The sequence below is a fragment of the Canis lupus genome, chromosome 25 (genome assembly GCF_048164855.1).
Source record: "Canis lupus baileyi chromosome 25, mCanLup2.hap1, whole genome shotgun sequence".
NCBI classification, from domain to species: domain Eukaryota; kingdom Metazoa; phylum Chordata; class Mammalia; order Carnivora; family Canidae; genus Canis; species Canis lupus.
This window is the reverse complement of record NC_132862.1, coordinates 13,680,935-13,706,060: the sequence shown is the minus strand read 5'-3', so window position 1 is coordinate 13,706,060 and position 25,126 is coordinate 13,680,935. Positions and strand designations below refer to the sequence as shown.

Sequence of the window (25,126 nt, the reverse complement as noted above, 5' to 3'; positions counted from 1 at the left end):
GAGAGGCAGAGACAGAAGCAGGCTCCATGCACCGGGAGCCCGACGTGGGATTCGATCCCGGGTCTCCAGGATCGCGCCCTGGGCCAAAGGCAGGCGCCAAACCGCTGCGCCACCCAGGGATCCCATTTTATTTCATCAATATATATCTTGTGATTCTCTTAATCTGTAGCAAGTCTTTCTTTCCTTCCTTGTTTCCTTCCTTCTCTTTCTTTTTCTTTCTTTCCACTTGTTTATTGAAGAAATTGGATCATTTGTCCTATAGAATTTTCCACATTCTGGGTTTGGATGATTGTTTCTTCAAAGTTCACTTTAAACACCAACCCTTTATAAAATATGTAAGCATCGTCCCTAAAAAGTTTGTTCTGCAAAATTTATTACTGATTACTCTGGGAATGGTTTCTATCTCTGTGTCCTTGGTGCTGAATTTCTGATTTCCAACTTGAGTGCTTTGCATTCTCTAATGAACTGAGGCAAGGGAAAGCTCATTTCCTGTTCACTTGGAGGAAAAAGTGCTTCTTGTATTTGTGCTGAAAATGTATTTCTGCATTGAGTTGTATTTGGTTATTTATATCATACCTCATTCCATAATGATTTGAGGTATCATACAAATGTACATATAAATCAATTTTAAAACAATGTGTAAATAATTAAGGGGAAAAGGAACACTAAGATAGGAGAAAATAGGTATAAAACTTCAGGTGTCACTCTGAATAGAATGATGGATGCCAAGATACTTCATGTAAAACACTACTGGTCATTCTCTATGATTGTAACATATCAATGGTAGTACTGTTTTTACACTACTGTACACCAGGGCTTGTAACCATGCCTGGTCCAAGAAGAAGTAAAAAACTAGTCATTGACTGGCTACTTAACTAATTATGCCCAATCACACAGTCTTTATATGTGATTGAAGCTACATGAGCCATACAGATAATATGGACATAACTTCTATTATGTATGCATCTTGGTTCAGTCTTTCTGGGAATATGAAGACATTGAGAGTAGATAGCATGTAAGAAGAAGTTCAATAGGTTTCAAAGGTTTAGGTTTGAGGGTAAGACAGGAGAGAAAATTATTTCTAAAGTCTGGAAGTAACGATTAACTATATTCCTTCCATTAAAGAAAAAATCATATTTATATACATGTATTTTTATACATTGCATTTATAATAGCATTGTAAGAATAAGGAGCAACTCCAAGATGAAGTGGTGACTTGACATTTTACCTTAGTCACTGGGAAAAACACATCCTGTGATAAAGAACAGCGGTCTTCAGATTATATTCATAGAAGTAATTTGGAGCTGAAGATCATACATAGAAGACACTGAAATATTTAAGATTGGAACTATATATTTCTCTAAATGATGCCTAGATCTTAACATAGGAAACAAATAATTTAAAGCTAATATAAAAACATTATAAAACAAAAAATAGATCATTTTTTAAAATTAAAGAAAACTGAAACACAATGAAAGTATTACAAAAATATATTCAGACAAAAAATTCGGACAAAATAGGATTTTAATTTTTAGATGTAATAAAATGAATCCACACTTTCGTTTCTTATTAGGATCATTGACGTTTTCAGTAGGATTAAATAAAATTGACCTATTAACAAGAGTCCTTTAAAATGTAAATTGCTATGTTAATATAACATGAAATGATCAATTCTTATTCTGTACTTGGCATTGTCAGGCACTGGAGGCAAGGAAAAAATAAACAAATGAATAAACCAACAACAGCATTTGATTCTGGTCTGAGAGCTGCTGACAGGAGGCACCTGTCATTATAACAGGGTAATCAACTTTTCTGAGAGTCTCTTGTCCCTTTGCCTCATTATTTGGATCAGGATATTCTGGTGGCCAGAGATTTTTATGCCCATGCCCATACAAATATTTACCAAATGAATATCAACTCAAGCTCAAATATTTTTTCCATCGGAGCATACTTATATGACAGATTGCAAAAATGAGGAAAGTGAAATTATCTAAAATGTAATGAAATGACTTCTGTAGTACATGAAGCCTTCTTGTCTAAAAATTAACCAGATTCAAACCCAAGCATTAGTAGGTTCAATTTATGAAAGAGCATTTCAAGTAGCAGGACAATAATTCTGGGTTAATGTTACAATATTGTTGGCTGTATATTCAAAGCAAAACAAGTTTAGTTAATTCAGTTCATTTCTATATTCATTAATTCAACAAATTTGTCTTGCTCACTACTATACCCAAATGCTACACTTAGTTCTAGGACCGCAGAGGAAGGTGAAGCAAATTTCTTTCCCTCAAGAGTTGACAATTTAGTAGAGGAAATAAAAGCAAATCTAGGATTACAATATACTCTGATATAAGCTGAGTTAGGAAGAGGTATGTAGACACAGCTTTAGGTGAACAAATAAGGTGGATCAAAGTTGGCCTGAGCCTATGCCTTGAGAGAATTGGGGGAGGGGTAAGAACAAAGAACCCTTCATGGGGGTAGTGGTACTCTTGCTTATTTTAATGGGTAAGAGAAAAGTAATAAGAGAGTATTCTAAGAAAAGGAAAACTGCATTTTACGTTGGAGGAAATCTAATAAATTCCATTGGACTGGAGTGATTATTGGGAATGATGGGAGTGGAGAATATAGTGGAAAGTGGGAAGGGGTAGTATGAGAATCTTGAGACAAGTATAAACTCTATTTTGAGAGGCATTGATGGATTTTAGGTAAAGGTGTGACATGATGAGGTTTTAAAACTAGAAAGATGACTCTGGAGCAGTATGGAGATTAAATTGTGGAGATTCATCATGCCCTGCCCCTGAGTGACAGGGCAACTGGTTGGAAATTAATGCAGTAAACCAGTTTTGAACATGAAACACAGCATGATGAGGGAGACTAGTCATAAGTGTGGTAGGGGGAGAACTTGACAGGACCAGTAGCTGATATCATGTAGGAGAGGAAGGAAAAGAAGTCAAGGGTGGTGCTCAGACTTGAAAAGCTGGGTGAATGGTGGTACCTTTCACTGAGATAGGAAACATCTAAGGAGTGGAAGATGGGGGAGAAAATGCAGAATTGAATTTCGTAATTGAGTTTGAGATGTGCTGTCCAATTATAGATGTTTAGTAAGGAGTTGGATACATGGGAAACATCAACACTTGAGATGAAAACAGAAAGAAAAGTACATGAGAGAAAGTGCAAAGAAGTGAGAAATGTAGAGAACTGAGAGACCATAGTGTCACACAGACCACTGTAGGAAAGTTTCAAGAGTAAGATTCCATAAAATCATCACAAGCAGAGAGAGGTCAAGTGAGAAAACAAGACATATCTGTTGGCCTTCATTGCCTCAGCATGAGTAATTTCAGTAGAAGCCACATTCTAGTAGATGAGAGAGGGAATCATGGTGAGAAAGTGAAGATGGGATGTCAGTCCTCTTTAAAGAAGTTGGGCTATGAAGTACAGTAGAGATCTTAAATATTAGCAGGGTGGGACATAGGAGAGGTAAGAAAAGGGATTTTGATTTTTGATTTTTTTATTTTCAAAGTGTGAAAATGCTGAGGGGAAAGAACCTACAAAATTTGAAGATAATGGCACTGAAGAGAAAATGATTGATAGCAAGTCCCTAAGGATCAAGAGGCCATGGACAAAAGACCCACGTTTGTAGAAGGAAGGACATGAAAAGAGAGGACAAACTGAAGACATCGGGCTTAATTAGATAATTCTCTTAGTCAAGCGAATGGCTATGTTTGACCTGTCTGATATGGTCAGGTAGATATGGTGTTGGAGTTTGATGTCTTGTCAAGAGAGAAGAAACAGCAGCAGCTGGCACCACAGTAAGAAACATAGTGGATGGGTTATTGATTATCTTAAAATATCTTGTAACAACTTTTGTCTAATACTCGCAAAGAGCTATTAATAATCTTACCCATTAAAAAAAAACACTGTCATTCTTACTTAATGAAAATGTATTCTCTGCCACAGCTGCTAATATCTTATCAACATCTGTCCATGCCTTCTGGAAAAGTTTGTTTTCCAAATGAAACTAGAATAACAAGCCTGACATTTAATATACTTAATATGCAGTCTGTCTCATGATGCATCAATGAATTTATTTTCAATATGAAATCTGGATGAAAATCTTTGGGTTGTAAAAGGAAATTACAAGTATAAACATATTTTAAATATGGTTCCATAAATAACAATGTTATGAATTTATTAATAGGGTTACATCTGAAGCCTTGTGTTAGTGTCTTTTGTAAGTATGATTTTACTTTAATAATGAAAGGTACTTTGTAGATTCAATTATATGTTTGAATTTTCCATTGAATTATTTATATAAAAGTCATTTGCTGTGATGGTTGCACAATGATGTGAATGCCCTTAATGGCATTGAACTTTACATTTAAAAATGGTTAAAATGGTAAATTTATGTTATGTACATTTTACCACAACAAAAAAAGTCACTTGCTATGTAATTTAATATTATTTAGGTTGGACAATTTCTTTATTGTGAAAATAAAATATGAATAGTGAATTAGAAACTTTGATGTTGCAATGAAAGGGCAATTGAGTGTTAAATAGTATGTGAGTACATCAGACAAAGGTCAGAAAAGAATGAATATCTCTACCCACCTCTATTACCCTCTGTTGGTGTACTTTAAGAAAATATATTTGTAAAATTATGCCCCCCTCCAAGCCCCATAGCTAATGAGGACAATAGCTTAAAAAGAATGCAATTTTTCATAAAGTAATAAAGGAAAATATGAAAGAAACACAGGCATTCCCCAAAAAGCTGATCCCTTTTCTCAGAAGCTTCCTCTCCTTGTTATCTTGGAAGGTAACATGGTTGGCAAGAATATACATTTGATATGCTTAGGATTTAAAAACCAAATATTTGAGCTATGGGGTTTGTCTTAGCCCATTTGGGTTTTTATAACAGTCCCAAACAAATTTTGGAGCTACAGACTCATTAGCAGTTACTCTCCATTTCCCCTGAGTCCCCACTTATCATAGCCAACCATTGATTTACTTTCACTTTTTATAGATCTATTCCAGATATTTCATAGAAATAAAATCATATAATATGTGGTCTGACTGGCTTATTTTGCTTAGCATAATGTTTTCAATGTTCATCTACATTGTTCCTTTTTATTGCCAAATAATAACCCATTTATGGATATACTACATTTTATTTATCTGTTAATCTGCTGATGGGCATTTGGGTTGTTTCTACTCTTTGACTATTATGAATAATGCTGCTGTGAATATTAATATACATGTTTTTTTGCATGGACATATGTTTTCATTTTGGGGGGACATTTTCCTAGAAGTGGAACTCCTGATAGTTTTATGTTTAACCCTTTGTAGAATTGCCAGATTGTTTTCCAAAGTGGCTACACCATTTTACATTTCTACCAGCAATGTGAGAGTGTTCTAATTCCTCTGAATTTTGCTGACACTCATTATTGTGTCTTTATTTTAGCCATCCCAGTCAGTTGGAGGTGAGATTTCAGTATAAGTTTGATTTGCATATCTTTGATGGCTAATGAATTTGAACATCTTTTGCCATGTTTACTGGCCATTTGCCTATTTTCTTAGTAAAAATGTCTATATCACTTGTTAAAGTTTTAAATTGGGTTGTACGTTATTGAGTTGTAATAGTTGCTTATATATAGAAAGACTAGCTCCTTATCAGTGCATGATTTGCAAATATTTCCCCTCATTCTGTGGGTTGTTTTTTCACTTTTTTGATGGTATTCTTTAAAGCAAAAAACGTTTAATTTTGATGAATTCCAATTTGATGTTTCATTTTTTTTCTTTTGTCATTTGTACTGTGGTGTCATATCTAAGAAGACATTGACTAACCCAAGGCCGTGAAGATTTACTCCTATATTTTCTTCTAAGAGTTTTATAGTTTGAGCTCATAAATGTAGGCTATAATACATTTTGAATTGTTTTGTGTGTATATTGTGAGGAAGACATCCAATTTTATTCTTTTGTGGATAGATATCCAGCTGTCCCAGAATCATTAGTGGAAAAGGCTATTCTTCCAAAACATAGTTCTTCTTTTTCAAAATTATTTTGGCTCTTCTGAGTCTCTTAAATTTTGATATGAATTTTAGAATTAGACTGTCAATTTCTGAAGAAAACCCAGATAGGGTTTTTTTCTTTTTTTTTTTTTTCCAGATAGGGTTTTCAAGAAGAATTGCATTGAACTTGTAGATCAGCTTGAGGACCCTATAATCTTAACAATATTAAGTCTTTCCCAACTACGAGCATGAGATGTCCTTTCATTCATTTATTTATTTTTAAAGATTGATTTATTCATGAGAGACACACACAGAGAGAGAGAGGCAGAGACACAAGCAGAGGGAGAAGCAGGCTCCTCACAGGGAGCCAGCCCCATGAGGGATTCAATCCCGGATCCCGGGATCATCATGTCTTGAGCCAAAGGCAGACGCTCAACCACTGAGCCACCCAAGCGTTCGGAGATGTCCTTCCATTTATTTATATTTTGTCTTTTTTTTTTAATTTTTTATTTATTTATGATAGTCACAGAGAGAGAGAGAGAGAGAGAGAGAGAGAGGGAGGGAGGCAGAGACACAGGCAGAGGGAGAAGCAGGCTCCATGCACCGGGAGCCCGACGTGGGATTCGATCCCGGGTCTCCAGGATCACGCCCTGGGCCAAAGACAGGCGCTAAACCGCTGCGCCACCCAGGGATCCCCATTTATTTATATTTTGTAGTTTTCTATATATACAAGTCTTTTGTTCCTTTCATTAAATTTGTTCGTAAGGATTCTATTCTTTTTGATGCTATGGTAAATAGAATTGCCTTCTTAATTTCATTTTCAGATAAAACATTGCTAATGCATAGAAATACAATTAATTTTTGTATATTGATATTTTACTTAAGTAAATATAGAAAATTTATTTCATTTCATTCTATTTTATGTGGATTTTTGTACAGTTATATGTTTTTAGAACTATCTTCATAATCATGATCCTTAGAAATTTGAATGATCTGAATGATGTGTTAACAGGTGGCCTCGCTGCCTTTCATATAAATCCTGCACCTACTAATGCTTTATATCAGACAGTAACATGTTGGTTTAGGAAACGGGTTCCCCAAACTGACAGTTCTTCAGAAATACCTGGGGAATTAAAAAAATATATATATATTCTGCCTTTTCATCTTATATGGGCTGGATCAGAATCTTTGGGGGTGGAGGCTGGATTCTGTGTTTTAACAAATATACTGTTAGTTTGATGCAGTCTATCTGTGAGCTTTTTTTTTTAGACTATTTATTTATTTATTTATTCATTCATTCATTCATTCATTCATGATAGAGAGAGAGAGAGGCAGAGACACAGGCAGAGGGAGAAACAGGCTCCATGCCTGGAGCCCGATGCAGGACTCGATCCCGGGACTCCAGGGTCACGCCCTGGGCCAAAGGCAGGCGCTGAACCGCTGAGCCACCCAGGGATCCCCTATCTGTGAGCTTTTATTTAGGAAACACTACGTTTTGAATCTGTGAGGCAAATATATTCTTGCCTTAAGAACTTACCTTTGGTGGACCTGTCAAAATGCAGTTTTTTGATTCATCCAAACATTTTTCATTGTTTGCAATGAAAAAAAAAAACTGAGCAGAATTAAAACACTGGTTTCATGTGACTGATACTCTAGTGTGTGGGCGGGAAGTCATATAATTAACATATAGGCGGCAAAAAGGAATTTTAGTAAAGCAGGTGAAGGGTTTAAAGATGACAGAGTTGCAGTTATAGATTGTGATCAGGGGAGGCCTTTCTGTAAAATGATATTTAAGCAGAAACCTAAATGAGGAGAGAAACTGAGTCATGAATATGCCTAAGAAAAAGAAATGTCCTGTGCAGAAAGAATAGAGAGTGTAAAGACCTACTGAGGAGGAGCATACTTAATGCTTTCAAGACCAAGGCCAGTAGACTTGAGAAGGTGAGCAACTGAGAAAGTGATAGGAAATGAGATAGAAAGATGAGGACATTCCACATTCACTGCAGGAGAGTCCATGCAAGGTTGTGTACAGAAGGGTCACACGATCTGATTTAGAGTGTTATGGGGAGAACTGATAGAAGGGTGGGCAGAAGACTGGCAATAGTCTTGATGTGTAGTTCTCAATGTGTGGTCTAAGGAACCCCAGGGGAATATCAAGAACCTTCCAGGGGTCCATGAAGTCAAAACTATCTTCATGGTAAGTAAGATGTTGTCTTTTTCACTGTGTTGATTTACACACTTATGGTACAAAAATAATAATAAGGAACATGCTGGCACCTTAGCATGGGTCAAGACAGTGGCACCAGACTCTATGAGTAGCCACTGTATACTCCACAACCATAAACTTACATCAAAATTAAATAATTAAATAAATAAATAGTCTGCTTTGCTTAAGTATATCCTTGATGAAGTAGTAGACATTATTGTTATTAAATCTCAACTCTACAGAACATTCTTGTTAATAATTCTGTATTATGAAATGGGAAGTACACATAAAGTTCTTTTGCTGTTTATGAAAGTATGATGGTTGTCTTGAAGAAAAGCATTTGTGCAAGTTGCAAGTTAAACTTGCCACCTTTTTTTTTTTTACACTGAACAGAGCATCATTAAGAGAAACTGATAGACAAATGATAACTATTCAGACTTGGCAAATATTTTCTTGCGAATGAACAAAGTGAGTTTGCTAATTCAGGGAAAACAATTGAAATTCTTGCTGGCAATGATTAACTTTGATTTTAAAGGAAGCATTAAGTTTTGGAAAATGGGTGCCTATCAGCATGAACTTGATGCTTCCAAATTTTTCAAACATTTTATTGAAATTGTGGGAATAAGTAAAACTATGCCAGTCTTTTTAACTAATTTTTTTAAAATATAGTTACTGTTCATAAGTACATTATTTACACTCAAGTGCCATAGTTTATTATTGCTATTTTCAAAGAGTTAGAAAATTAAAGCAGAAGCTTTCATAGAACAAATACTGCATGATTTCACTTATATAAAGTATATAAAATAGTCAAAGTGAAGAATTGAAGGTATTTCTGGAGCCTAGGAGCAGGCGGAAATGGGGAGTTGCTATTCAACTGCTATAAAGTTCCATGTATGAAAGATGACTAAGTTCTAGAGATCTACTCTATAATTTTGTACCTATAATTAACCACACTGTAGTGTAAACTTAAAAATTTGTTAAAAGGGTAGATCTCATGTTAAGTGTATTCACCATAGTAAAAAAAAAAAAAAAAAGAAAAAAAAAGAAAAAGAAAAAGGAAAGGGAAAAAAACAAAAAGAGTCAAGAGTCAAAGTCACTTGTTGCGACTTTGGGAAATTAATCTCTCTGAGACTCAATTGCCTTATCTGCACATGAGGAAAATATCAACAAATCTTATTGGCTTGTTGTGAATATTAAATAAAACAAGGTAAAATATTTAAAGAACACAGTATAGTTACAAGCATAAAAATAGTACGTTATAGTAGTTGTCATTTAAGTATCCCTTCTTTTCAAGATTCTTTAAGTTTTGCTCCAGCATTATATCAAACATCGGAAACAAAATGTTTGTACTATAATATTTTAGATATGTCTTTTCTATGCTACAATATATTACAATATGCTTCCTTGAACCTTATAGAGATTAGTTCCCGGTATGTGCCCTGGACAAATGAAAAAGACTAAGTAATGTCTAATGTGTGCAACTGAATTCATTTAACACAGTCTAAATCTCAAAATATAGGAGAATAAAATTTAAAACCTTTACTCATCAAGTATTAAATCACTGGTGCAGATACAGGCACTCATTCATTCATTCATTCATTCATTCATTTCTTTGTGACAAATTCACTGAGGTCATACTTTGAGTCAGGCACTCCTAGGTACTGGTAACCCAAAGGTGGGCAATCTGCCTCCAAATAATTTATGGTTGCTGAGTGAGCAACACAAATTCAAATAAGCCAGTGGAGTGTTACAGAAACCATGTAGAAAAGTCCAGAGTTGAAAGGGAGTTCCAAGGATAGTAAGTTAAGCCTGTGGGAGCTGAATGGTAGTCAGAGGAAATTTTCTAGGAGGTGGTGGGATAAATCTGAAAACATATATGTATTTGCCTGGTGGATCTTGGCAGTGGGGATTGAGGAGAGGATTCTAGGGAAAGAGGACAATGTAAGCAAAGTCACAAAGGTGTGAAATAGCATGACATAGTTTAGGAGATGCTGTTAAGTCGCATGTGATTAGAAGAGGATTTGAAGATGGGTGGTAAGATATAATCTGTGGCTAGAACAGGGAGGGCCTCATGTTTCCATATAAGTGAACCACTAAAAGACAAAATAAAGATCCATATCTACTCTCTCATTCCATCCAAATCCATTTAAGATATATTTCCAAGAAAAGTACTCCAGGGGCAGCCCGGGTGGCTCAGTGGTCTGGCACGGCCTTTGGCCCCGGGGCGTGGTCCTGGAGACTTGGGATCGAGTCCCGTGTTGGGCTCCCTGCATGGATGGAGCCTGCTTCTCCCTCTGCCTGTGTCTCTGTCCCTCTCTCTCTTTCTCTGTGTCTCTCATGAATAAATTAATTTTAAAAAATCTTAAAAAAAAAGTACTCCAGATTTCAAAAGTGTCTTTTAAATGAAAATTTAAAAGCTCTCTAACAGTACTTAAAAACAATCTGATACCTACTTCAAAACATGCGTGAGTATGGTGAGGAGATTTCCAAACACTGGATTGGAATTTATCTTTGTGACTCTCGGTGCTTTTGCCGGCAGTTCCACGATGAACATCTGCTTGAATCATTTTAGTTCTTATGAAATTTTGCTTATCCGCAGAGAGAAACACATGTTGGTTCAGCTCCAATATATAGTTTCTTCCTAAGATTTTGGAAAAAGAACAAAAAGAAGTTATTAAATTGATGCGGTACTTAAGAAACTTAAAAATATCAATGAAAGGAGATGTGTAGAGTCGAGCATTTGGAAATATTTTAAATTCCATGCACAGTAGGAATAATGATAATAGTAGTGATGACGGGGCCTTAACATAATTTCTGAAAACTTTTCTTGGTCATATTTTCCATTAGACAAGAGACTAATCTTTATTGCAAACAAGAGAAAACAAGAACAAAAACATCAATAAAATAAACTTTAGAAAGATATAACTGTATGATCCTTACACATGAAAAGGTTATTGAAGGCCTCAGTGAAATAGAGTACGTTGAGCTGAATATACTTAGCAAGAAAGCTCAATTACCCATGCAAAAGTTCTAAAGAAGAAAAGGAAAAGACAAGCTGATATAAGATGCCATGTTCCACCACTTTGAAGCTTTTCCTTTATTTTATTTTATTCTATTTATTTTATTTTATTTTATTCTATTTATTTTATTTTATTTATTTTATTTTATTTTAATTGGTCATTGTTTTTTATTTATTTTTTAAATTTAATTTTATTTTATTGGAGTTCAATTTGCCAACATATAGCATAACACCCAGTGCTCATTCCATCAAGTGCCCCCCTTAGTGCCCGTCACCCTGTCACCACCCCCCCGCCTACCTCCCTTTCCATCACCCCTTGTTCCTTTAGATCCTATATTCTTCTATCAGTGGCCTACTGAGGTCACTCAGAATCAGATCAGAAACATCAGTGTTTCTTATTGAGAGGGGAAAATTTCTCTTTGAGAACATTGAACACCTAAGTAGAATGGTATCTGAAATATATAAGTGGGCATACTTGTCACTTCAAAAGTAAATGGTAGATGTTCATCCACTTATTTATAGTAATTAATGAAGAATTAACTCAAGGATAAACAGGTTGACTAATGAAATAGAATAAGGAGTCAAGAATCAGATCTAGGTATAATTGGAAACTATGACAGAGTTACTCTTGCAGATAACTATGGATTGAAAGGGCTTTTAAAATAAATTATAAAAAGATAAAATAAAAAAGATTATGTTGGAGTAACTGATTATGGAAATGAAAAATATTGAAAATGAAGTGCTACCTTACATAAATAATGCATTATTTGTCTGTTACTGTGCAACAAAATGCGGCCCCAAATGTAGGGCTCCAAGCAATAATAAATATTGATTTCACACAGTTTATATAGGGCAGAAATTCAGGAGCAGCTTATTTGATGATTCTGCCTCAGAGTCTCTCAAGAGGTTGCAGTTAAAATGTTAACCAAGTGCTATAGTTTTCTGAAAGCATGACTGGGACAGGCATATCCACTTCTAGGACAGATTATCCATATGGCTGTTGTCAACCAGTTCCTCACTGGCTCTTGGCTGGGGGAGGGGGGGTTCAGTTTTTAACTACATGGACTACGTTATATGTCTGTTTGAGCATTGTCACAGCTGGCTTCTCCCTAGTTGGTGATACAAGAGAGAGCAAAATGGAAACTACAATCCCTTTTATTATCTAGGTGCAGAAGTCAAATTCCATAATTTATTTTTTTTGAAGATTTTATATTCATTTGAGAAAGAGAGAGTGGGGGTGCAGAGGGAGAAGCAGACTCCCCGCTGATCGATCCCAGGACCCCAGGATCATGACCTGAGCCACCTAGTTGTTCCCAAATACCATCATTTCTGGTCCTATTTATTATCCAGGTTAGCTTATTCAACATGGGGTGATAACACACAAGGGTAAGAATAAGAGGAAGGGATTTTTGGAGATCATCCTGGAAATTGCCTACCACATACACACAAAAAAATTATAGGTGGATGGGAGAATTCTATAATACTTTTATCTCAAAGCAAAGCTTTCTCAAACAAGAAGCAAAATGCTCAGATTATAGAGGACAAGATTGATTAATCCAATTACATTAAAAATAAGACTTCCATTTATCAAATGAGAACATAAAGAAGTGAAAAGCAACCACAAATAGAAGATATTGCAGCAAATTTAATTAAAATACATTAATATATAGAATATATAAAGAACTGTAAACTAATAATAAAAAGATAAAGAACTCAAGAGAAAAATGAACAAAATATTTAAGCAAGCTCCTCACTAAAGAATGCCCTATAAACACTAACTTCATTAGTAATCAAAATAATGCAATTTATATCCAAAGTGTGATACAATTCACTTGATTGCACATCCATTTGATTTGCAAAGACAAAAAAATCTGAGAAAATCAACTCATGATGATGTGAAGCTACAGAAACCCTTACACATGGCTGGCAGACGTGTAATGGGTTGAACCATTTTTGGATCACAATTTGTCGTTATGTAGTATAGTTGAGGATGTGAATACCCAATAACCCAGTAATTCCTCTTCTGAAGAAAATCATATGTATATGATTTATATATGTGTATATATATGATTATATATGATTTATATATGTGTATATATGTGTGTGTGTGTGTATATATACACACACACACACACACACACACACACATTAAAAGACATGGACAAGGGGATCCCTGGGTGGCTCAGCGGCTTAGCGCCTGCCTTCCGCCCGGGGCGTGATCCTGGAGTCCTGGGATGAAGTCCCACGTCAGGCTCCCTGCATGGAGCCTGCTTCTCCCTCTGCCTGTGTCTCCCCCGCCCCCCGTGTCTCTCACGAATAAATAAATAAAAAATCTTTTAAAAAATGTACAAGTATCTTTGTAGAATCACTAATAGCAAAGAACTGGAAACAATTCAAATGGCCAACAATAGAATGGTTAAAGAAATTATAGGATATTTATACTACTATACAGCTGTGGGAGGTTGGGTGTAAAGCTGAAGGGAGTTTTGAAAAAATAAATCAAAACAGAGAGGCACTATATCATATTTAAATGCCCATCAGTTAGGGGAAAGTTGATGTAGACAGATCAACCCTTCCATTTCTTCATTACACATGATGGGGAGGTAAAAGTGGGTGTGTATTTATTTAAAAAATAGTTGTTGTGTATCTACTCTCTGCGAGACCCTGCTGTTGATAAAAGGATGCAGGTAGATTTGAAAATTGGGTGATAGGAATTTGATAGAATATCTGGGTAAAGCCTTCCATTTCCTTCTGAGATAGATGGCAAAGTCATCTCATGAGAGTCAGGGAAAAGCTTGGGGCTTGAGATTGAAGGAGAAGGAAGAGTTCAAACTGTGTGGAAGACAGGAGAGTAAGCTAATGCAGGAAGCTAAGCAGTCAGGTTAGGCAGTGTTGAAAGTCCAGGTAAGGTTGTTGAAATTTATAACCAGAATTTCTAGTTCTTCAATTTTCTATAACGATGCTCAGAGCAAGTGTACTGTTCTAGGATTTTTTTTCCCAGCAGGTTGGGACAAAGAAATAACAGAGCAGAAGAATTGAGGACACTGGTAAGTGGTTGTTGGAAATGATGGAGGATGGATGCCAGTGAGTTTGAACATTCAGTAAATTTCTGAAGCAGAGTTTATCACTTAAGTGTATCCAGGCATCAAGTAATATTGTTACACATGCATCTGATGAGGAATATTGAGATTTAACATCACAAGTGCCCAAAACTTAATGCCCCATCAGAAGGAAACTGATCAATGAGAGATAGGCCATGGAAAGGATCTTGCAGATATGTTTTGCCCCTCCTATGCCCTGGCTGTTTGGAGATGCAAACAGTCTACTGTCCTCTGACACTTCAGTAGTGTTTCCTTGTAAGACTACAGCCAGGTCAGTAATGCATCCCTTCATATTTTCCTTTCTTCCCTCTCTGCTTTATTTTCTTTTTTACCTCTTTCTTGCTTCCCTGGAATTTGACTTCTTAATAAAACACCACAGAAGCTTTATTCATACTCTGATTTTATAGGGTACTCATGGGAAGAAAATTTTTTTGCTGAATTTGGAAGTCTTAGCAGCAATCCAGGAAGGGGAGGATAGGGAACAGATGAAACAGAAATGAGAAGATGAGAAAGGAACCAAATGGATAGTATGAAGCTGGGTTTTATTTGCAGTGAGGTAGCAGTGAAAAATCCTCAGCAGTGGATAGGATGCCTGACAGCTTTCTTTTTTCTTTTTTTCTGACAGCTTTTTAATAACTAGGATGTCTATTATTAGATGCAACATGGGCAGCCCAGGTGGCTCAGCAGTTTAGCGTTGCCTTCAGCCCAGGGCCTGATCCTGGAGACCCAGGATCGAGCCCTGTGTCAGGCTCCCTGCATGGAGCCTGCTTCTCCCTCTACCTATGTCTCTGTCTCTGTGTCTGTCTCTCTCTGTGTGTGTCTCTCACGAATAAATAAATAAAATCTTAAAAAAATGTAACATGATGATCTTTCTTCAATGTAAAGTCTCTTCTACCCCTCTCATCCCCCCAAATTTAGTAAATAATATCATACACATATGTTTTTATTAATTTTCTTATTTTGTGGCACTATAGTAAATGACTGAGTTTCAAAGCTGGGTTAACATGACCTGTAATAGAAGTGATACTATTAGGTGCAAAGGTTATCCATAGTTAAGCTAATTCAAAGGGCAAAAAGTTAGCAAACAGAAGGACCAAGAAAATGTTGGACCTATGCAATTTCCAGAAAACTGAAGAAAAGTCTTATACCGACAAAGGGATGAAATGAGATGATGGAGGAAATTTGATTCAGGCATTAGGGGGACTGGAGATCCCACATGTCATCCGGGCTACATGTAAAAACACATATTTTGTCAAGTAGTGTTCCTCATCAGAGGCTACTACTGTAATGATACTAATTTTTAGATGTCTCTAGAAACAAACAAATGCAGAAGTATTTTTTTTTTGGAAAAAAAGGATGCATTTGTTACTTTAATCAGTAAGGATTTATGAGACTATATATTGATGTTAGAGTTGAATTATTATAGATGCTCCTTCTATATATGAGGTTTTGTTACTATGACTGTCAATACCTGGGAACTGCCACTTGAGAAAATATAGTTCTACGCAGCTGTATTAGGGATGTCATAAGCTATTCATAAAAATCTTTATTTTCATAAGGCAGTAGTTGGTGGTATCCATGCTAATTTTTTATAGGTAGTGTACTATTTTAAATAGGAGAAAAAAGCATTATGTCTACTAAGAAGATATACTGTAAAAGTTGGAACTTATTTCTTCTTGTTCTAGTAGTTATTTCTACTTCCTAATTTATTAAATGAGCAATCATTTTCAAGAACACAATTATGTACATTTAATATATATAGAAAAATGACAAAAATATTTCTGAAACCTTTAATAAGTCATACTTCATGCATGTCAGTGAAGCTCACAGATACCTGATAGTTCCTAAATCAAAGTGACAGTTGATGCTGCTTGTCATTTTTAGCATGATTCAAAATAGCTCATATAGAAGTGAATTATGAGCAATGCAATAGGGCTACACATATTCTTCCGGCAAATAATTTATGTGAAACAAATATACCTCATTTTTAATGTTTTGATTGAAAAAAGATTTCTTAGTGCAATGACCTAAGGTTATAGACTCATGCAAATCAAATACCATTTTAAATTGTTCTATTCATTTAAGAATTTACGTGATTTAGCTATATGGTTAATTCCTATCAGTAGGTAGGAAAACATCTTTCCATTTTTTACTAAGAGTATACAATATTACTTAACTTAAAAAAAAAACACCTTTTGTAAAGTGCTATTTGATATGTTAGGGGACCTATAATTTCCTTTAATGTTATTTAGTAAGGAAAGAGTTCAGTGAGGTGGGTAGGAATATAAAGCCTGGAATAAGACACACTTGGTCTTGAATACCAAGCACTAAGATTTGTGAGCTTGTATTTCCATATTTGAGTTTCCTCATTTTTAAAATGCAGAGACTAAGAGTAGCTACTGCATAGTATTATTGTGGAAAATAAATGTTATAATACTTTTACAGTGATTAGCATTTTACCTGGAACATGGAACACATCTATTATTATCCTCATCATTATTAACTTTCAAAGAAAATTGAATATATTAATCAAAAGTCATTATAATTCCTAATATGATTTTTTTCAAACTGCATATTTTCCCATTTGATACTCATCAAATTCTTCCGATCTTTACTCTGTATGTCATCCTCCCATCCCAAAAATCTTTGGGCTACATTTTTATTTTTTTATTTATTTTATTTTATTTTATTTTTTTATTTATTTATGATAGTCACACAGAGAGAGAGAGAGAGAGGCAGAGACACAGGCAGAGGGAGAAGCAGGCTCCATGCGCCGGGAGCCCGATGTGGGATTCGATCCCGGGTCTCCAGGATCACGCCCTGGGCCAAAGGCAGGCGCTAAACCGCTGCGCCACCCAGGGATCCCCTGGGCTACATCTTTAATATATTAAATCACATCCTGAAAGATCAATCTTTTATGATATGATGATCTGAAAATTGTTTTTCTAAAAATCATTCCTTTACATGGTATGTAGAGATGAAGTTTTGTTTAATCTTGTAATTTGCTGACCCTGAGCTGATAATGAGAATGGCATTAAACTCTTTGTATAGTTACCCTGGAAATTGGAATATACATTTCAATGTGTAAATATGATATAACAGGGTACTGGGTGGCTAGTCGGTTAAGCATCTACCTTTGGCTCAGGTCACCATCTCAGGATTTTGGGATCGAGCCCTACATCTTTGGGTTCCCTGCTCATCGGGAAGTCTGCTTCTCCCTCTTCCTTTGCCCCTCCTGCTGCTCATGCTCATATGTAAATTTCAAGAAACATATGAAGATACTCCCCTTTCCAGAAGGTGGAGCATAATTATCCAATCTTCCTCGACCTTCAGTATGGGCTAGACATAGTGATCTCCTTCCAAAGAATAGTGAAAAGAAAAAATGGAAAGAACAGCAACTTCACAGTGGAAAACTTGACAAGCAGTATTTTAACCTAGTGAATGGGGTCATGTTAACAGTGGTATCGTGCACCTCTGATACGATGTGATGAGAAAGATACTGTCATCTTTTTCGTATTCTACACAAAACTTTCAGTCTAGTCATAAGAAAAATATCAGACAAAACCAAATTTGGGGACAATTTAAAAAATTCATATTCCTTAACACTGTCAAGGTCATGAGACACAGGGAAAGTCTGGGAAACGGTCACAGATCAGAGGAGACTATAAAGAGACATGACAACTGAATGCAATGTTATTTCCTGGATGGGAATCTGGGACAGAGGAAAACATTAGTAGGAATATGGAATCAATTTTGGAGTTTAGGAATCACCATGGTGGCCGGGACCCTGTACACATATCCTGAAAACTGGAGGGCCTTCAAGGCTCTCATTGCTGCTCAGTACAACGGGGCTAAGGTCCGCGTGCTCTCCGCACCACCCCACTTCCACTTTGGCCAAACCAAAGGCACCCCTGAATTTCTCCATAAATTTCCTGCCGGCAAGTTTCCAGCATTTGAGGGTGACGATGGATTCTGTGTGTTTGAGAGCAATGCCATTGCCTACTATGTGAGCAATGAGGAGCTGCGGGGAAGTACTCCAGAGGCAGCAGCCCAGGTGGTGGTGCAGTGGGTGAGCTTTGCTGATAGCGACATAGTGCCCCCAGCCAGTACCTGGGTGTTTCCTACCTTGGGCATCATGCACCACAACAAGCAGGCCACAGAGAATGCAAAGGAGGAAGTGAGGGGAATTCTGGGGCTCCTGGATACTCATTTGAAGACGAGGACTTTTCTGGTGGGCGAACATGTGACACTGGCTGACATCACAGTTGTCTGCACCCTGTTGTGGCTCTATAAACAGGTCCTTCTGGAGCCTTCTTTCTGCCAGGCCTTCCCCAATACCAACCGCTGGTTCCTTACCTGCATTAACCAGCCCCAGTTCCGGGCTGTCTTGGGGGAGGTGAGACTGTGAGAAGATGGCCCAGTTTGATGCTAAAAAGTTTGCAGAGAGCCAACCTAAAAAAGACACCTCACAGAAAGAGAAGGGTTCTTGGGAAGAGAAGCAGAAGCCCCGGGCTGAGGGGAAAGAGGAGAAGGCTGCTGCCCTGCTCCTGAGGAGGAAATGGATGAATGTGAGCAGGCACTGGCTGCTGAGCCAAAGGCCAAAGACCCCTTTGCTCACCTGCCCAAGAGTACCTTTGTGTTGGACGAATTTAAGCGCAAGTACTCCAATGAGGACACTCTCACTGTGGCACCGCCGTATTCCTGGGAGCACTTCGATAAGGATGGCTGGTCCCTGTGGTACGTTGAGTACCGCTTCCCTGAGGAGCTCACTCAGACCTTTATGAGTTGTAACCTCATCACTGGAATGTTCCAACGGTTGGACAAGCTGAGGAAGAATGCCTTTGCAGTGTCATCCTCTTTGGAACCAACAACAGCAGCTCCATTTCTGGAGTCTGGGTCTTCTGAGGCCAGGAGCTTGCCTTTCTGCTGAGTCCAGATTGGCAGGTGGACTATGAGTCCTATACGTGGTGGAAACTGGATCCTGGCAGCAGGAGACCCAGACGCTGGTTCGAGAGGACTTTTCCTGGGAGGGGGCCTTCCAGCATGTGGGCAAAACCTTCAATCGGGGCAGGATCTTCAAGTAAACATCTCTTGTCATCACCTAGCTGCCTGTACCTGCCCTTCAGGGAGATGGGGGTCATTAAAGGAAACTGAACATTGAACCCTTAAAAAAATTGGAGTTTAGCTAATAGTGATGTACTAATGTTAGTTTCTAAATATTGACATATGCATCATGGTAGGTAAGATGGTAACATAGGGGAAACTGGGTGAAAGGTATATGAAGACTCTATAGTATCCTTGGAATTTTCTGTAAATCTAAAATTATTGCGAAATAAGATGTTTTTAAAAATCCCCACATAGTTACAATTGAAAATGATACTAACCTGTTAAAAAGATATTATAATGACTTCGTGAACTTAACAACACACGGTCTCCAAATCGTCTCAGGATGGATAATTACACATTGGTTGAGCTATTTACAGTCATTTCAGTAATATAAGACTGGTTGAGGTTCTAGATCCTAAGGAAACAGAAGCCCAAGTGTAGAAATTATTTCTAATGAGATTCCTGGAAAACTCTAACCTTTACAAGGTCAGGTGAAACAGTGTTTCTAATGCGATTTCTGGAGAACTTTAACCTTTACAAGGTCAAATGAAAGCTGCCAGTAGGTGCAATTAATCATTCTACTGTCTTTTTCAATTTAAGATATTTGTGGTTAGGAACCTATGTTTACAAAATATTTTTTGATCAAATCCTGTAAGTTATTTTACCCTAAAAAAATCATAAATTTTCCTGAAAGTCTCAACTAAAAAATTGCCTCTACTTAAGAATATACATTTTTAGAGTAGTAGCATTGGCAATCAGCTAAGATTAGTGTAGGAAATCAGTACATCAGAATTTTAATCTTGCTTTCCCACTCATTCTTTCAATGACTTTGAGAAACTTATTTAACATGTTCCTTGGCCACCAAATGAGACTGATGAAATTCTCTAGGTTAAAAAAACAACAACAATCATTTCATCATCAAAAAACTACTTAAAGTATTAAATAAAAATATGTATTGTGAAAGGACATTATACCATTTTGTGATTTTCCCCAGATTCCTTTTTATTAACAACAAAATTAGATTCCTTTTATTAACAACAAAATTAACATCTAATTTTGTTGTTTCAGTAACAACAATAAAGTCATTCCTGCTGAGAAACAGAAGTAAATGCAGTAATGAATGAAATCAAGTTAATCTTCAAAAACATGCCCCCCACACAAAAAACTACACTCAAAATATGTTTTTATTCTAAAGAAGCTTCTTCCAGAAACCCACTATGAATTTAAACATCTTAGATTGCAATTAGCCTAAGGGCCATTGAGCTCCAACCTTTAAAACTTTCAAGAAATTTAATTGTTTTTTGACTATTAACAAAGACATTGAGAGAAAGAATCTCTCCAAAACATATCAATATCCTTCTTTTGGTCTCTGATTTTGAGTTAACTTTAGGGAGATATTGGAGCTCTTCTGCCCTCAAGGAATGTAAGTGTGGGGTTACACACAAGAACTAGAACGTATAAAAAAAAAAAAAAAAAGAACTAGAACGTATAATTCAAGAGTTTAGGAGGGACATCAGGCTTATTCATTACGTATTTTGCCACCTCTTAGAGGTCCACAAGGGGGCACTCTTTTGCTGAGATTTTTTTCTACATATTTTAAGGCTAACCCAGATTTTATGGTAAGGAAATTTGGTTATATATATATATATACACACACACATACATATATATATACACACATACATATATATAGTTTTTCAGATTATTTTAATCAATCTCTTCCTTTGCCATCTTTCTGCAGTTGATTTTTTTTTTACTGTGGTAAGAGACATATAATTTATCATTTTAAAATGTACAATTCTCAAAAAAAAAAGCACACAGTTCTGAAACATTAAGTATATTCACATTATTATACTGCCATCATCACCAACCAACTGCAGAACTTGTTCATCTTCCCAAACTGAATTTCTGTACCCATTAAACAACTCCATTTCCCCCCTCTTAACAGCCTCTGGCAACCACCAGACTTTGTGTCTCTATGAATTTGATTACTCTAGACATTTCATTTAAGTAGAATTTTATAGCATTTGTCTTTTTGTGACTCATTTATTTCACTTTGCATAATTCTTCAAAGTTCATTCATGCTATGCTAGATGATTCCTCAGACAGCCTTCCTCTAACCTTACCAACTACACAATACTTTAGAAAAAAAAAAGAGTTAAATGAGGTACATATTATTGGCATTTCTATATTTGTGCTAGAATGTATTGATCTGCTATCCATTTTTTTCTCCATTTGTCTATATCCTTTGACTTTATAACTCATCATTATTTGAGTCAGATTCACAATCATTGTCTTTACTAAGTTCACCACAGAAATTCATGCCTTACTGGGGGCTTCAATTCTCATTTAAAGGATTTATCATTCCACATTTGCAGTTGAACATAGTGGCAATTTTATACAAAGTGAGCAACAGGGGTGCCTGGGTGGCTTAGTTGGTTAAGTGTCTGACTCTTGATTTTGGCTCAAGTCATGATTTCAGAGTCATGAGATTGAGCCCCAAGTAGGCTCTGTGCTGGGCATGGAGTCTGTTTAAGATTCTCTCTCTCACCCTCATCCTTTATCCATCTCCCCCTTCTAAAACAAAACAAAACAAAACAAAACAAAACAAAACAAAACAAAAAAGTGACAGCCCAAAAAGCAAGCATAAGTGCTATAAAATGCTTCCTGATCCTACTAATGAAGACAGATTGGAGAGAAGGGCAATGCCATTGTCCCAATGAAGTTTGCTTTGAGAGTTCTCTCAATACTATATCATTTTAAACAACAACAAAAATGTCAATTTCATCACACAGGCAAGAGAAGGAAGTATGAACTGGGAAATTTAAAAAATTTTTTTTAAATTGGAGTTCAATTTGTCAACATATAGCATAACACCCAGTGCTCATACTGCCAAGTGCTTCCCTCAGTGCCCATCACCTAGTCACCTCAACCCCCTGCCCACCTCCCCTTCCACTACCCCTTTGAACTGGGAAAATTTTAACAGGCTTAATGAGTTCTAAGATTATATGATCTTCATTATTACCATTTTCCTCTTCTGCACTGATATTACCAAAAACAAAACACATAAATAATCATACAAAAAGACCCACTATGTCTTTCAGGGTCCACCCTACCATAAGAAAATGAAAGAGATACTTTTGGAGTAGCAAATTATGTAATGAAGCTGGCCTGAGAATACCATAGCCATCTCCTTATAGGCATCAGAGAAAGTAATCCAGAAATATGAAATATCTGAAGGCTCTAGGTAGATGCCCCAGTTGCTTGATCCAGCCATGTTGGAGGAGGTCATTAGACGATGTGACTGCTGATTGACCTCTGAGCTGAACTCCAGCAATGGAACTCCTGTGTTCTTGAAATATACATTCTGCTCATTGTTCTTGAGGTAGGAGCGACTTGAAGAACACCATTGTGAAAGAGCAAAGTGTTGTTGAGACCCTCTGGACTGTATACATGTGACTGAGCCCAGGTAAGGCCTCCATATAAACTTCTACGGTTTGGGTGAGCGGGTGCGGAGATCTGCTTGTTTTGAAGCCATGAAGATCAGCCTTATGTAAGTTTCCTTGCTTATTAAAACTGCCACCTACCAGTCTGGAGTAGCCTGTCTTTGTTTTCAGACTCTTTCTGCCCCCCGTGTATGGGGGCCAGTTTCAGATTTTCTCTGGGGAATGTCCATGGTTGCAAACCAACAAGCCACTTCCAATGGCTTCTGCTTTTATGTATGTGGTAAAATGACATTTGGAAATCATTTGAGAACACATACCTGGTAGCAGAGAGGCAAGCTAAAGGACAATTTGTGATCTCTTGAAATTATATGCTTATTTCCTGATCTTTGAGGTTAGAGAAGGAATGGGTCTCCCCAAAGAAAAGACAATTGTAGAAGAAGAAGGTGTTCAAAATTCATAATTATATCACTAATAAGCATGGACAGGCCTGAGTAATATTCAAAATGATTCTTTTTTTTTCAAAGAATCTACTTAAAGGAAGGAGCTATCTAGGTACTCCCTGTATCACCCCTGTATTTTCTCTTTGTTTTGCTTGTTTGATATTTTTGAGGAGAGGAAAAAAAATCCTGCCTTGATCCTTTTGAAAATCCAAGTCTTTGATAGAATAGTTTCCGAAATCTTTTTCATATCCCCAACCCTTGATTAGTCTGGCTAAGGTGAATAGGCTAACCAAAAATAAACTCTCCCAAATGTTATCTGGTTCATTGTTGATCTCCTAAAGAAAAAAAAATGTAATGAGTGATAATTAATCATGGAGGCTTTTCTTTAAAAGAATGTTTAAACCATGGCTCAAGGCTCAAATTAGGCAGGGTTCCTCGTACTTTATAAATTTTTGTTTGTTTCTTTCCTCTTCTATAAAAGACCTAGAATCTGGTTTAAAGGCTAAAATGAGAGTTTTTGATGGAAATAAAAACCTTTATTTCTTACGCTCTATATTATATGTGGTTACTGTTCTAGGCCAGTTGCATTTGCTGAAAGCTTAGGATAGTCATTCCAAAGATAGGAAAGAGAATTTTAAAAGGACTAAATAATAGCTTTAAATTTTGGAAGTTCAGGGGATCCCTGGGTGGCTCAGCGGTTTGGCACCTGCCTTTGGCCCAGGGCACCATCCTGGAGTCCCAGGATCGAGTCCTGCATCGGGCTCCCTGCGTGGAGCCTGCTTCTCCCTCTGCCTGCTCTGCCTGTGTCTCTGCCTCTCTCTCTCTCTATGTGTGTCATGAATAAATAAATAAAAATCTTTAAAAAAATTTTTTGGAAGTTCATTTGACTTTGCAGTTCCATTGAATGTAAGATATTTCCTTCTTTTGAAGAGATCAGTGATTTGACAGGTTTAAATTTTCTGGACCACTGAATAATAATAATTGCTAGCATGTACTTAATTTATGTAAGGTGCAATTACACAAATATTATGAAGATTGTCTCCAGTACTCTTCAAAATGACCCTGTAAGTTAGCATTGAGGAAACTGAAGTTGCTAGAGGTTAACTGGTAGCTTATACATAATTGGAGAATTAAAATACAAATCAAAGCAGTCTCAATACCATAAAGTACGTCATGCTGCCTTATTGGAAGAATCTTTAATTTAGGCATAAAGGTTTTGGGTCAAAAAAAAAAAAAAAAAAGAAAGGTTTTGGGTCCTACTATTTTGCAATTAAATAACTGTCTTAGGACTTCGACAAAGCACTTGACCTGAATTCTGATCTGTACAGTGAGGGTCTTGGATTAAATGATTTCTCGAGTCTCTTTTCCTTTTTTTTTTTTTTTTTTTTTTTGGCAAGGGAGAGTCCTCCTGCTGACCGAGGTCATTTTTCTTTCAATGGCTGGCAGAGTGGCTTTGGCTCACCTATAATTCACAGTGTAGCAGAGCCAGTAGACTATGAAGTCTGTTTCACTCCACCAGCCAAGAAAGAGCAGGTGGCTGTAGATTTCTCATGTTCTGGGGAAAGCTATTTGTCAGTGATAACCTAGATAACTTGGGATAGCTGCAACAACAGCTCTCGCTTGGCATGTGGTATGTTTTGATGCTAATCACTGCCTCCGCTGTGAGCACTCCAGTTCTCCTTTCACGTACAAGCCTTGTGAATATAAAAATAGAGGTAAATCATTTAAAAAATAAGTGAATCAGCAACCTGGTATTTTATTTCCTCTCTTTCCGGTTGAAGATTGTTGTTAACTGAAACGCTC

At 36.7% G+C, this 25,126-nt stretch overlaps 1 long non-coding RNA gene and 1 pseudogene across 1 annotated transcript in view; one reads left to right on the top strand and one right to left on the bottom strand.

Moving 5' to 3' along the window:
* The window catches only part of LOC140616824 (uncharacterized), an 82,059-nt gene that overhangs the window by 6,774 nt on the left and 50,159 nt on the right, over window positions 1-25,126 (bottom strand). Inside the window, exons 2-3 of the long non-coding RNA XR_012017158.1 lie at window positions 19,716-19,852; window positions 10,665-10,852 (exon numbers count right to left, since the gene is read on the bottom strand). This is a non-coding gene — a long non-coding RNA (uncharacterized lncRNA). The remainder of the gene's footprint in view (window positions 1-10,664; window positions 10,853-19,715; window positions 19,853-25,126) is intronic.
* LOC140616823 (elongation factor 1-gamma-like) lies at window positions 18,101-19,424 on the top strand (annotated as a pseudogene).